Source organism: Sus scrofa, chromosome 16 (genome assembly GCF_054392235.1).
Source record: "Sus scrofa isolate SSC_HxYL_T2T_F1_AM1 chromosome 16, Sscrofa_HxYL_maternal_Yorkshire_Landrace_v2.0, whole genome shotgun sequence".
NCBI lineage: Eukaryota > Metazoa > Chordata > Mammalia > Artiodactyla > Suidae > Sus > Sus scrofa.
In genome coordinates, this window is record NC_139398.1 from 86,667,361 (window position 1) to 86,682,133 (window position 14,773).

At 47.1% G+C, this 14,773-nt stretch overlaps 1 protein-coding gene and 1 long non-coding RNA gene across 3 annotated transcripts in view; one reads left to right on the plus strand and one right to left on the minus strand.

Annotated features, from left to right (window-relative positions):
- The window catches only part of ADCY2 (adenylate cyclase 2), a 426,457-nt gene that overhangs the window by 221,231 nt on the left and 190,453 nt on the right, over positions 1–14,773 (minus strand). The gene's annotated exons all lie outside the window — the stretch shown is intronic.
- On the plus strand, positions 5,774–9,211 carry LOC146395704 (uncharacterized). Its single transcript, XR_014831058.1, has 2 exons — positions 5,774–6,000; positions 6,377–9,211. It is a non-coding gene; the product is annotated as an uncharacterized LOC146395704 (long non-coding RNA).

The window sequence follows — 14,773 nt, forward strand, 5'->3', positions numbered from 1 at the left end:
AAAATTGTTCACCTTTCTCATTCTTAATCTTATGCTGGGGTTACGGCATCCACAGAGGTCAACAGGCGGTCTACAGGCAAGGCAGGAGGGTGGGGTTCAGATAGAGAGTGAGACTCCACCTCTCCAGGCGGTGGTTTCTCTGTGAACGAAGGGCTCAGGGCTGGAGGAGAAACGGTATTACAGCCTTTAAAACAGGTCTTCCGCTTAAAACAACGCAGATCATAAATATGCAAAAACACCAATTATAAGTCAAAGGAAAATAAAAGGGATTCTAAGAACTTGATGCACAGAGCTGCAAATGAATATTCAGCAAGCTCCCTGCATCTCATAAGCATCAGATCTGACTTAAATAAAACAATCCTCTTGCTTGGGAGAGAAAATGATCAGGCAGAACTTTCCTTCCCTGAGCTCACTCCAACAGGGCTGCAGAAAATTCCAACCGCATCCCCTCATATTTCCTGCCACCCCCAAAACGTACATTTGCCCTATGCCCTGGCCTAGGATTTCCACTTTTGATCAGTCTTTAGTATAGAAGCACTGTGCTTTGGATAATAACATCCAAGGATTCTCGGGCCATGCGTTGGAATCTTCTACTTTAAAATTCCTCCCAGATGAGGAGTAGAGTCAGAAGGTATCATGGGCTGAATGTGTGTCCTTCCCAGATGCATGTACTGAAGCCTAAACTTGCAATGTGATGGTATTAAGGGGTAGGGCCCTTGGGAAGTAATGAGGCTTAGATGAGGTCAGGAGGCTGGGGCCCCATAACCAGATTAGCGTCCTTATAAAGAAAGGAAGTCTCCCCCCGCCTCTTGCTCCCTCCGTCCCTCCCCTTCTCCCCCCTCCTCTGTCTCTCATCGCACAAGAAGGAAGTCCTCATCGGAACTGAATCAGCAGGCACCATGATCTTGAACTTCGCAGCCTCTAGAAAATGTGATAAATACCTACCAATTGCACCACCCCGCCTATGGTGTTTTGCTGTGGCAGCCTGAGCTAAGACAAAGTTATAAAGAAAACTGAAAGACCAACCGCCTGAACAATGGGTGTTATTAGAGCTTTGGTTTGTTAGACTAAGACGGAAAATCGGGAGTCAAGTGCAATTTGATTTCCTATGGAAACGGCCATTAGAACTAGGTAGCACTGTTGGTTGGGCTTATTTCTAATATTCTCTTTTATAGTACATCTGTTATTGTTAAGTCTTTTCGAATTGCATACATCATGCTATTTTTCCAGCTATATTTTGGCTGAAGGGCTAAAGAATCGTACACTTAGCGCTTGAGTCCAGGATCCCAGCTGGATAAAAGGTGAGCCGGGCGGGGGGGGACGTTGAGAGTCACTTGTTCCTCTCACAATTGCTCCACCAGATCATTGCAAGCCAGTGGGAAGAGACAGGCCTAGGAGACACTCAACATCTTGATAGAACGTTCCCCCCACCGCAAGTCAAGTCACTGAGAATGTATCTTTGCTGGATGGGAAACTGGAGTTCACTGTGAGGAAACAGACTTGGGCTTCTCAGTTCAGTGACGGCAGATCTGAAACTGATGGGAAGAGGCTGCCCTGATGAACAGTTTAGAACCACAAAAAAGAGACAAAGCCAGAGCATTTCAACGTCCAGAGCTCCGTGGAGGAGGAACGCACAAGGCCCCGGCCTCCGAGATCCACGGCTCCTTCTGCCTTCTGCCGGACACGGTGCCCTTGCATGTTTGTTTTCTCATCCAGCTCTCTGACCCCAAGGACACAGAAGGATCTTAGCTTCCGGGGCTGAGTTCCTCTCCACCACGGGAAGAGAGAAGACCAAAGAGATAACATGTACAGAAAGGAGGGAGATGCTATCTCTTAACTCACAGCTCACTCCTCCTGCCCCCAAAGGGGCCAGTCACATCCCTTCTGCTGTGGACTTAATCTGCAGGCCACTTCAGCAAAGCACCGCTAGCAGATGTGTTTCCCCCCATGCTCTCTGTTTCACAGAACTCCAAGCCCAACCGGGAGTTCACCTGTGATTATTACAAGGTCCTACTGCTAGGATTTCCCATCATGGTACAGCGGAAATGAATCAGTCTAGGAAACGTGAGGTTGCAGGTTCGATCCCTGGTCTCGCTCAGTGGGTTGAGGATCTGGCGTTGCTGTGAGCTGTGGCGTAGGTTGCAGGAGTGGCTAGGATCTGGCATGGCTGTGGCTGTGGTAGAGGCTGGCAGCTGTAGACCGCAGCCTGGGAACCTCCATGTGCTGCAGGTGCGGTCCTAAAAAGACAAAAGACAAAAAAACCAAAACCAAAACCAAGTCCCGTTGTTAGAGTTAGTCTCTGTCTGGTCCAAACTCGCTGACACATCCCCACCCCCACACCCCCAGCCTGCTGGCCCTGAATGATTACATCTGACATTTTGTCAACCAACCAATGACGAACTGAACTTTGTCACGAGACATGTTTCTACAATCTTTTCTTAGCCTCTTTGCTTCTGTTTTCTTTGCTGAAAACTCCATCCTGTCCTACTTTACTTTACCCCATCTTCCCGCTTGGAAAACAGCCACAGTGCTGGTGAATGACTTAAGCTTAAGAACAAAGACCTAAAGGCATAAGTTATTCATAGGGTCAGCTGAATGAGGACATGATGCATTGGTCTAGGCACGCGGACCTGTGCAGATTGGCACACCGTTTACACAAGCATGATATGTCCTCTAAAGAATAAGAGAAAGAGAAACCTCATGGCCAAGTGGTTTATGAGCAGTTGTTAGCAGAATATGCATCAGCACAGAGAACCAAGTGCAAACCTAGGCACACTGGTTGCTGCAAATAGGCACGCCTTTTGCGGAAGCACAGGGAGGATTCTCTGAAATGCTGTGCACAGATAGCTGACCCAAATGCTAATGACTGTTAAATGCCTAAAGGTCAGAGTAAAAGCTTATCCGTCTGCCAGCTAAGTGACTTTTAAAAGAATAAAAGAACTTATAAAATAATTTTAAAAAACCCCATATCCTCCATCTATAGCCCCCTCCTCACTTGACATAATCCTTAAGAGCACAATAAAAGCAGCGTGGTTTCTTGAGGCTGGGCTCTTGGTCCCTGAGACCTTGAGTCCCCCGGTTCCCACCTTCACTTCAGATAAATGTCTCTGTGTTTTGTTTTATGTTAACTTTTTTCTTAAGTTTCACAGTGCCCCTTCTTCAGCCCCATCCTGCTGAGCTGGTCTCGGCATATGTCTTTACAGATACCCGACAGAAGCCATTCTGTCTCCTCGGCCTTTGTGAGTCCAGATAGTTGCATGAAGGTTAATTATTCCAAAGAGGTCCCACTCTTTCAGAAACCCAGGAGGTCCCGGGGCTGGATTGTCCAAGGAGTTTAATAAATGCTGTTTCGGTGTCTTCCTGAACCCTCTCTTCCCTACGTGATAGCATACATGATAGGAGAACGCATTTTAGGTGTTATGTCTCAATGTTTCAAAAACTTTAGACACGTATTATTATACACTAATTCAAACCCCAGTTTTATTCATCTTGAATCAACTCACCTAAGGATCTGCACTAAGCAAGATAAAATTTGCTTAATCCTGGTGATTTCAGCGGCATTAAAAATAAAAAAAGATCTCTGAACACCCTTAGACTTCCCATTAATTTAGACAGATAATCTCTCTACTTAATCTGGATCAATGAAATGTAGCTTCATTTAAACACTCTACAGAATTCTCTTATCACATTTTATAGGTGACACATCTGATCCACACCCATTCATTAAAAGATTTAAGAGCCAACAGGCGCTCAGATTCAGGTAGCAAACACCAGGCTACCAGACACTCCAACCTGCGCAGCTTAGTTTACGATGAAATGATACACATTTCACGTGACATAGGTATGCCCCGCCCCGCAACTAACAGCGTATGAGGACGCATGCCTTCTCTGGGTACACGGGGCACATCTGCATTGCTACCCCACTGCAACCTGCATTAGGACCTACTTGTGACTGATTTATAAACCACCCAAAAGGAGATAAATTAGAATTCAGCAAACCAAGAGCAATATATGAATCATGAATGAAGAAGAGGAGAGGTTATGCAGGTAAATGGACCTAAATGCAGACACGAAACGTGATGTGACAAGCAGGGGGACAAATGCGCCCAGGGGTGGAGCCATGACAACACAGGGATGGCATGGCCAGTCCTGGGCATGAACTGAAACATGACATTAGTAAGTGCCTTTGTTTTTTTGTTCTCATTTTTCTTCTTCTTCTTCTTTTTTTTAATGGCCATACCTGCAGCATATGGAAGTTCCCAGGCTAGGGGTGGAATTGGAGCTGCAGCTGAGGCCGACACCACACCCAGGGTAACACCAAATCTGAGCTGCGCCTGTGATCTCTGCCGCGGCTTGCGGCAATGCCAGATCCCTAAGCCACTGAGTGAGGCCGGGGACTGAACCAGCATCTTCATGGAGACAATATTGGGTCCTTAACCCTCTGAGCCACAATGGGAACTCCAGTAAGTGCATCTTAGAAAAGTCATGGATTGCAGAACCCTGTGCAAACAGGCACAGACTCCAAATACTGAAGAAAAATGACGAATGCCGTGATTCTCAATGTTTACTCTGAATTTTGCCGTTTTTAGAGACATCAAAAGACATTCCACAAAGTCTTGCTGTGATTTAGAAAGATAAATAATGGCTTGGGTGCATAACTGAAACCTTTTGCGAATTGGAATGCAAAAAAAAAATTCCTATTACAAACTAAGCTAGACGTTTCATTAACGATATTAATTATGGAAGGGGATGCCTGGCAGCTGCTTTCCTTTTAATAGAATGAAAGGCTGAAATGTACTCAAAAGTAGTATCTCCCCAGAGTATGGACTGAATTTTTTTCTCTAACTTCTCTCCTCTCCTACTGTGCATTTTCCTGAGGAGTGCGCTGTAGGAAGGCAGAGACAATTTTTTTCTTCTTTTTAGGGACACACCTGTGGCATATGGAAGTTTCCAGGCTAGGGGTCGAATTGGAGCGACAGCTGCCGGTCTACACCACAGCCACAGCCATGCAGAATCTGAGCCGCATCTGTGACCGACACCACAGCTCACGGCAATGCTGGATCCTTCACCCACTGAGCGAGGCCAGGGATCGAACCTGCATCCTCATGGATACTCGTCGGGTTCGTAACCCACTGAGCCACAACGGGAACTCCCCAGAGACAATTTTGACCACTGGCACCAGACTCTGACTTCTGGGCAATTTCAACCCAAGAACAGACATGAGTTCCGCCCACATCACCCAGCGGCATCTTGGGTTCTTTCAAAGGGCCATGACCGAGCAGCTCTCCTCGTCAGCACCGTTCAAGGACCCCAAGCAAAAGGAACAGGCTTTGCTAGACACATGCATCAATCTGCTTGAGCTTCTGGAACAAAATACTACAGACCCTGTGGCTTCAACAGCAGAAACTGGGTCTTGCTGTTTGTTTTTTACAGTTGTGAAGTCCAAGGTCAAGAGGTGGGTGGGGTCGTTTTCTCCTGGGACCTCTCACCTGGCCTGCACGTGTCCGCCTTCCAGCTGTCGCCTCGGGTGGCCTGTCTCTCTGCAAGCATATGTGCCCCTGGGGTCTCTGCATGGGTCTAACCTCTCCTGCTCATAAGGACACCAGCCTCATGGTCTCATTTTAGCTTAATCATCTCTCCAATGTCCCGTCTCCAAATGCCACATTCTGAAGTCTTCAAGGCTGGGGGCTTCAACATAAGCATTTTGGGGGCACAAGTCAGCCCACAACACCGTGCCACTGAGGGGTCTTTCTGGCACTTTGTGAACAAGGCGTTTTTTTTTTTTTTCTTCCAGTTTTATTGAGATATGCCTGACATACAGCCCTGTGTGAGTTTAAGGTATGGCGCATAATGACTGATATACACACATCATGAAGTGATTATCACTATACACTGAGTGAATATCTATCGTCTCATATAAGTAAAAATTACAGGGAACAGTTTTTTTCTTGTACTAAGAACGTTTAAGATTTACTCTCTAGGAGTTCCCCTTGTGGCTCAGTGGGTTGAGAACCTGACATAATGTCCATGAGGATGCAGGTTCGATCCTGGCCTCCCTCAGTGCGTTAAGGATCCCGGTATTGAGGCAAGCTGTGGGGCAGGTCACAGAGGCAGCTCTGAGTTGATCCTCTAGCCTGGGAACTTGCACATACTGCAGGTGTGGACGTAAAAAGAAAAAAAAATATTACTCTCTTAACAGCATTCATATATAACATAGAGCCGTGTAGTGTTGATTGTATTTATCCTGTTATACACCACATCCCCAGTACTTACTTATTTTGTAACTGGAAGTTTGCGCCTTTTCACCCAAGCCCCCAACCTCCAACATACTACTGAGTTTTAAAGACAGATTACTGGAGTTCCCGTGGTGGCTCAGCGGAAACGAAGCTGACTGGCATTTACGAGGACGTAGGTTCGATCCCTGGTCTCACTTAGTGGGTTAAGGATCCGGTGTTGCCATGAGCTATGGTGTGCGGTGCAGACACGGCTCGGATCCTGTAGTGCTGTGGCTGTGGTGTAGGCCCGCAGCTACAGCTCTGATTTGACTCCTAGCCCGGGAACCTCCATGTGCCGCAGGTGCAGGCCCAAAAAGACAAAAATAAATAAATAAATGAATAAATAAAGACAGGTTATTTATAAATTACCAGAAAACTCACCTAAAGGTTAGCCCTGCATTCCTTAGACATTGGGGCTGGTAGATCTTTTGCAGAAATGCCGCATAAGGCTGCTGATGGTTTAATACAAATGGCCATAAAAGAGTCATTAAATTACTTGATCGGTTCAATAAGTATTTATTGAGAATTTAATCAACTAAGTGTTATGCTCTCGCCACCCAAGAAAGCAACATCACTGAAATAAGTGTAATAAAACAAACCAATAATAAATATCAACGAAATAAGCAAACAAAACCAGGTGATGCAAAGCAGGCATCTTCGTGCCGTGCAGGTGAGACTCTGGTGATTGTTGCCCATCTCACCATTAAGGATCCTATGAGCTACTGGACATACGGATGCCTGAGGTGGAGGAAGCTGCCGATAACCTAGGCACACTCCTATAACATTATTAAAAACTGTGACTTGGAAAAAATAAAACCACAAATGCAGAGACTCCCAAATTTTCTGGTTTCACAAAGCCCATAGTATCTCATGAATATTGTCTTAGCGCTCTGAGGCCAAAGGAAATGTCTCACAGAATTGCTGATGATGAAGTAGCAAGGTCTGAACAACTTAAGTCTTATCCCCCGACAGCTTCCTAGTTGTAGGGAAAAATGTCCAACACATACATTGAAATAACATGTTACATTTTTATTTCGTTCTTTTTTTTTTTTTTTTTTTTAAGGGCTGCACCCGAGGCATACGGAAGTTCCTGGGCCAGGGATTGAATCCAAGCTGCAGTCATGACCTATACACAGCTTCAGCATCGGATCCCAACCCAAGCCACTGCCGTCAGGTTCTTAACCCACTGGGCCACGGCGGGAATTCCTGCTTCATCCTAAGAGCCACTTCCGACGTGACTGACGGTGGGCCCTCACAGTCAGTGTGCTTGTGGAGCCCTGTGTAAGTGGACTCCAGGTCAAGAGCATCACTCACACTTCCTGCTCTGTCTTGATTTGCCCAAGCCACTGTTGTTCTGTTTTGTTTTGTTCTTTTTTTTGGTCATGACATCTGCCAAACACTCAGCTTGACAACCAAAGGAAGGCATTGCCACCTCATGTTGAAACCATAAACGACCTTGAGTGAGTTCGTACCGTGTCTGGCAGATGTCCAGGGTGGCTGGGTTCCCCCTGAAAAGTTCCAATATCCTGGGGTGTCCCAGGGGTGCCTTAGCTCATGGTTTGGAAACCACATCACTCATGACATCCAGTTTCAATAACAAGAGCATATTCATTATGTAGAATAAAAAAGGGTTATTCAAATCGTCATGGGTGTGCTACCAATTTTCTCCTTAATCAACTCTGATTAGACCAAAAATCAACACTTGATTAGACCAAAAATAGGTGCGATCATCTGCTGGCAGCTTACAAGGAGGTGTTCGTTTCTCCTAAATAAACCCGACCTGAAAGTATTATTGTGCAGATTTTTTGGAAGGTGCAGCCTGAAGTAGCAATAGGTTTAACCTTCCGGGTTAAGATCTTATGTGTGTCATTAATCTTGGCAGCTACATCCTCCCCCAGCCCGTTAGTCTTCCTGGGTGACCAGATGCAGCCGTCAAATATACCTGGGGTCCAGTTTCAGTCAAGGGCTCACCCCAGATAAATGGCACAGGCAAAAGAGGCACGGTCTCATGAAATGACAATTTACCAAGATTTCCAGATGGCAGACTTCACGCACACTTGTTCCAGACGATCAAGAAAATAAGAGTTAAAACCCCAACCCTCACTGGGGACCATCCTGATATATTTTAAATATCTCCAGGGTTTTCCAAGCCTAACATTTCTGTGATGAATGACCATGCTTCCCGGGGGTGTAAGGACATACTACAGGCCAGGAATGAAAGAAATCCATCCAAGCCTGCTAGAATTCCAAAGAGTATAAAACATCAAAAAATACCCCGTTCTATTTCCCCGTGGACATACTACCTAACACACCTGCCTGCTGAAAATCAAAAGGAAAGTTATTAGATGAGGAGTCCAGAAGCACACTTTTTTTTTTTTTTTTTTTTTTGGCCACAGCCATGGCATATGGAAGTTCCTGGTGAGGCCTATGCCACCGGTGTGGCAACACTGGGTCCTTTGAACCCACCGTGCCTGGCCAGGGATCGCACCTGTGCCGCCCAGAGACAAAGCCAGATACTGAACCTGCTGTGCCACAGCCAGAACTCCCAGAGGCACTAGTCCTTTTTAAGGATAATAATAAGGAGTAGAAATCTTCCTTCACAACTTACGAAGTTCCCTTTATTTAGTGTCACATATAAATCAGGCATCAACTGTTTCGAGCAATACGGACCACCTCGGAATTGGTTTTAGCTATGTGAGAAACAATTTAATGCTTTTACAAATGATTTGGGGAGTTCCCGTCGTGGCGCAGTGGTTAACGAATCCGACTAGGAACCCTGAGGTTGCGGGTTCGGTCCCTGCCCTTGCTCAGTGGGTTAACGATCCGGCGTTGCCGTGAGCTGTGGTGTAGGTTGCAGACGCGGCTCGGATCCCACGTTGCTGTGGCTCTGGCTTAGGCCGGAGAATACAGCTCCGATTAGACCCCTAGCCTGGGAACCTCCATATGCCGCGGGAGCGGCCCAAGAAATAGCAACAACAACAGCAATAAAAAAGACAAAAGACAAAAGACAAAAAATAAAAATAAAAAAATACAAATGATTTAGAAGCTATTTGGAATGTGAAGTGAAATCTACACAGCAAAGAAGTTTCTTAATATGTGCCTGAAAGACACATAGAATATCTGAAAAAGTATCGCGACCCTGGAATGAAGAGGCGGGCGAGGCAGAGCTTCCTGTGACCAGGTGGTCCTGAGGCTGTTTCTCGCCATCAGAGACACTGAAATGCTCTGCTCGCTAAAGGAAACGGTTTTCACACCTTCAGGATGTCTATAGGCAATCACTGCACTGAAAGATGCTGATGAGAAAAAACCGTGCCTGGCATCAGAACCACATGGGAGTAGCATTGGAATGAAGGAAACGGTTTGATTTTAGAATACGCACTTAGAAATGTCTTTCTTTAGGTGAAATTTGACCGCCACATTCCACCACGTGCAAGAAGAACTCGTTTTAACTCTGATGCTTAAGGAATTCACACAGACTGGACCATCACCGTGATTGTCAATGGTCTCCAGGCAACAGGGGTTCCAGGCTTCCATTCATTCCCGACTAGAGCTGGCATCCATCGCTCCCTCTTTGAACTGTTCCCAGCAGCGACCAACCAAGCAGGGCCCTCCCTAAACACACACAGCCCTGCCTTCTTTATTTCTCATTTTCCTTTCTAGCCAAACCTCAAAGGCTTGTCTATTTAAAGCTCCTTCTACTTCTTTGCCCCTGACTCTCCGTATTTCAATACAAACTATGCAGCCACCCCAAGAAGCCACGGTAATGACTCTTGTCAAAGTCACTGGTTACCTTCAACTGTGTCAAACCCTTCAACTCCCTTCACCATAATTTCTGAGCAGCATCCTCAGCAGAGCTGACCCTTTTCTCCCGCCAGGAGCCCTGGTCTTTCCCTGCTCTTGTCCCCAGGCTCCCTGGGGTCTGGACACTCTGCTGACTCCACCTTCTCTGACTCAAATACTGGCCTCTCCAGGGCTCTGGCGAGGTCCCTTCCTCTTCAAGTCTCCCCACTTTCTCTCTGGCAGGGTTATCCATACACCGGGTAGCTTCTTCAACATGACCTAAACAGCACCAATTCCCAAAAGTAAACCTCCAACCCAGATTGTCCTTCGGAAGCCTAGCTCTAGAAGAGTCGGCATGTCCACTTTCATGTCTACACTGCCCTCTGCACCCCTTGCCCCGTGTGCATATTCAGTTTCCACTCATAGCTGGATGTTGAAATTCACTTGAGGCCTCGTGCCCTCCTTTGGGACCTTCCAACGTGACCTTCTGTCCAGGCTCATGACCTTGGCACCCACAGCTCCCTCTGTCTGTGAAAGCCCCATCCAGGCCCTCTTCCTGTTGGGGTCTTCATACGCCTGGTTTCCACGACAGGTCTGCTGGGAGCATACTCAGTGAGGGCCCCCTGTGATCCACCAGCCCTGCACCCTGCTCTTTCCTGCAATAGCACCTGCCCCCCCTGCGCCCCCCCCCCACCCTCAAAGGCAACAGTTTGTATTAACTCAACTGCTTCGGACAACGTGGCTTCTTGCTACGGAGACAGTAGGGGAGAGAGATACCTACCTAGCTAGCTAGCTATCTATTTTCTACAACCAACTGGTCTACCCGAGAGGTGTATTTCTCACAATAAATTCACGAATTAGCATGCTGGGTTTCAATATCATTCCCTAAAGCAAGTCAGCCTCCCAAGTTTGGTCACATTTGGATGACTACCAAGGTCACACTTCAGAGCTCTCCAGACCCAGGGCCACTGCCTGCAGAGAAGCCATTGCCCCCAGGCAGACAGACGCCGCCTGTGTGGACAGGCTTCCCCAGGAGACACATTTGTCTGATGACATCATCCTTCAAAGGAAGACCCGTTTATTTATGATGCCATGAGCCACAGGTTAAAATGCACCCTTCTCACCCTGCCTCTTTCCCATCTGGTAAGGGACATAAATGACACCCCGTTCTGTCCCTGTCTGCAGCACCTCTTACAACTCTAATGCGTCTAATGAAAACATGGCCATAATATACAAATGCAAATTTCAGGCGCAGCCGGCGCTCTGCTTAGGGAACCAGAGGCTTGGGTTTTAAAGCATGCTGTCAGTGGGAAGCGCCACCTTCTGATGTCATAACATCTTCTGATTTTGTTGGCCGTCCTCAGAAAGGTTAAGATACAGCTTTCCTCTGCAGGGCTCGCTGCACCGCGGTGGTTCTGAAGCAGGCTGTGCATCAGAGTCGCCCAGCACTCCAAAGAGCTGCACACTTGCCCAGAGCCCATCCTCGAGAGTCAGTGGGTTACTATTCTTGTTAAACGTAGGTCTCCCCAAGGGAACAAGCTGGGCGCCTCCATCAGAGGCACCAATGTCAGATGAAAATTAGGGACTAAGCCCGGATTCTGCCCCAACAAGGAAACAGTTGCAGTGGAGAGAAGAGCGGAGAATTTAACAAAGGATTGAATACCGGCTGATGCTAATGAGGATGGGTCCCCCACAGGAGGGGGGCTATTGGAACTAAAGACGGGAGGTGTGGTGTAAGGATTACCATCCCAGCAAAGATCTCCTTCCACTCCTTTAGGTGGGCTCCTGGGCTGAGGAGGGAGGGAGACAAGACCGCAGTAAGGGGACGAGAAAAGAACCCTGGATAAAGCTGGGGGGGAGTGATCCGTGCAGCGGGGGAAAGAGACAGAAAGAGATGAACAAGCGATGAGGAGCTCCCACTGTGGCTCAGCGGATTAAGAACCGGACCTTGTGTCTGTGAGGATGTGGGTTCGATCCCTGGCCTCGATCAGTGGGCTAAGCATCCGGCATTGCCACACTGCGGCTCCGATTTGGTGTTGCCTTGACTGTGGTGTAGCCTTCGGCGGCAGCTCTGATTCACCCCCTAACCTGGGAACATCCATATGCCGCAGGTGCAGCCCTTAAAAGCAAAAAAAAAAAAAAAAAAAAAAGAGAGAGAGAGAGAGAGAGAGAGATGAGCCCAGGTCAGCCTCAGACACATCTGAACAGACAGTGGGATTTCAGAGGACCCGCAAAGTCAGGTGCACTCGAGCCAGGGGTAGGGATGGAAGACCCTACATACAGTGTGGCATCAAAGAAATATTTTAGGGAGGAGGGGTTTCCCAGTAACTTCTAAAGAAATAGTTTTAAATGCTCTCTCTCCAGATTATGGGGCTCCTACTACTGTGAATGCATATGCTTTGTTGTCAAAATAGATACCAAACACTTGGTAGTATCTAAGAAAAATGGAAAACAGAAATCCTCGAGTTAGCACTAGTTAATAAATTTGCCTTCCGAGGAGTTCCCTGGTGGCTTAGTAGTTAAAGACCTGGCATGATCCCTGCAGTGGCTCAGGCCCCAGCGGTGCCGTGTCCTTGAGTCCTAGCTTGGGAAATCCCACAAGCTATGGGCATGGCCAAAAAAATGAGCCTTCTCTGAGGTTCTACGTCATCCTCCTGTACCTTTCCTGGAGCAAGTCAGCATCTCGGGTCTGACAGCATTTGGACAAGCAAATCTGATAAAGTTTGGATTAATAAGGGGACGGAGCATCAGAGCTACAAAAATGCTCGCAGGTGGAGCCCTTGCTAATAAAAATGGTGCATTTCAAAGATCACTGAGTACATTTAGATTTTAATGTACAACTGTCTCCGTAAATCATAACAATAAATTTGATTCAATTTTATCATATTTTGCATTAATGGATGACTGATTAATTAATATAGGTAAATATTATCTGCATATACCGTGAAAAAGATTTCTCCTTCACATTCACCCCACAACACCATTGGATACAGAGCCACGGGAGGACATCAGAGCCTATAAGGATACAATTCGGAGTGAACTGTCCCCTGTAATAAAGGCAGGGGCCACATCGGAACATAGGAGGTCCTCTTTCACACGCTATAGCAACACCAGTGACAGAACACCTGTGGGTAGGCTCAGAGACTCAGCACACCCCCCACCTAAACAGCAGGCTTCCCCAGGTGTCACAGCAGCGTCACAATGACAGCACTGGAGCTTTGTCAGCAGAGGTGACCACGGCTCCACATTCAAAACAGCATTCACCTGTATATTTAAAGGGAACAAACCCCTGCAGCCTGATAATTTATGTTCTTTGGAGTTAATTACTGCCTACTGACTTAATAGCTGTTCTTATCAATCCTGGCGTCAGATGAGATGACAATGCTATTCGGTGTGGTGAGGACTTGCTGGAACCAGGACAGGCTGGGTGACACAAGCCCTTTGAGGGAGCAGCAAACTCTGCTGTCCAGCTGGTCAGGACCGCTCCCACCCCCACGGGGTACCTCCCACTAGAGAGTCTGGAAATCCACACGTTTGCTTCTAGTGTAACTGGGAGTGCCAATGCAACCACGCGTGAGTGAAGCTGGCTTGAGAAAAGTTGGCCTCTGGGTCAGCTTTTGATCTTCTAATAAAAAGGAGCAGATGCGATTCATAGCACACTTTCACTTTCTTGCTCCATCAACTTGTTTTGAAGGTAGATGAAATGGCTGGATCTGCAGCAGCCTCCGTGTGACTGAGAGAAAAGCCAGTGTACTTACTCACGGAGACATCAGTCCTGATTTCATTCACCTGCTGGACCAAAGTCCATAGCCTTCTAGCTTTGGGATTTTTTTTTTTCTTTTGAGGCAACTAAATTCGCATTTGTTTAAGCCTTGGTCGTCAGATCTTCTGCATCTTGCAGCCAAACCTAAGGCTGACTCATATGGCTGGGACAGCCTATTGAGTCAGCAAACACAGCCTTGCCTGAGCTGTAGCATAAACTTCTGTCACATGCAGTTCTCCCAGTGTGTTTGGTGTAAAGCAAATGAATAAGTTGAGACCACACATAAAAGCTACGTGTGGAACACACTGTAAACAGGCTGGCAAACCCGTAAGAGAAGGAATTCAGACCAATCTGAGAAAATTAACCTCTTCATGGGGACATACGGGATCACCTAAGGACTTCTTGAAGGTAGGACTTGAGCTACGTCCTCAAAGGGAGGGATGGGTCTGCTCCACGTATAAGGGTCTGCAAGTTAAGAGGAGACAAAGCTGCTGAAACTGAGAAGATATCCTGGATCGTAACAGGTGGAGGGAGTAAGAGCTGTGGGAAGACACGACACCTTCTTTCCCCCGAGGAGCTGACGATCTAGCACAATGGTAGAATAAACTCACTAAAAGAAAACATCAGTACAGATTTTGTTCAAGTACCACTTTTTTTTTTTTTTTTGGCTTTTCAGGGCCACAGCTGTGGCACATGGAAGTTCCCAGGCTAGGAGTCGAATTGGAGCTGCTGCTGCCGGCCTGTACCACAGCCACATCAATGCCAGATCCAAGCCACGTCTGCCACCTACAATGCAGCTCATGGCGACGCCAGATCATTAACCCACTGAGTGTGGTCAGGGATCGAACCTGAGTCCTCATGGACACTAGTTGGGTTCTTAACCCATTAAGTCCCAATAGGAACTCCCCATTTTTTTAATTTGTGGGGGGGTTGAATGGTACCCCCTCCTAAAAAA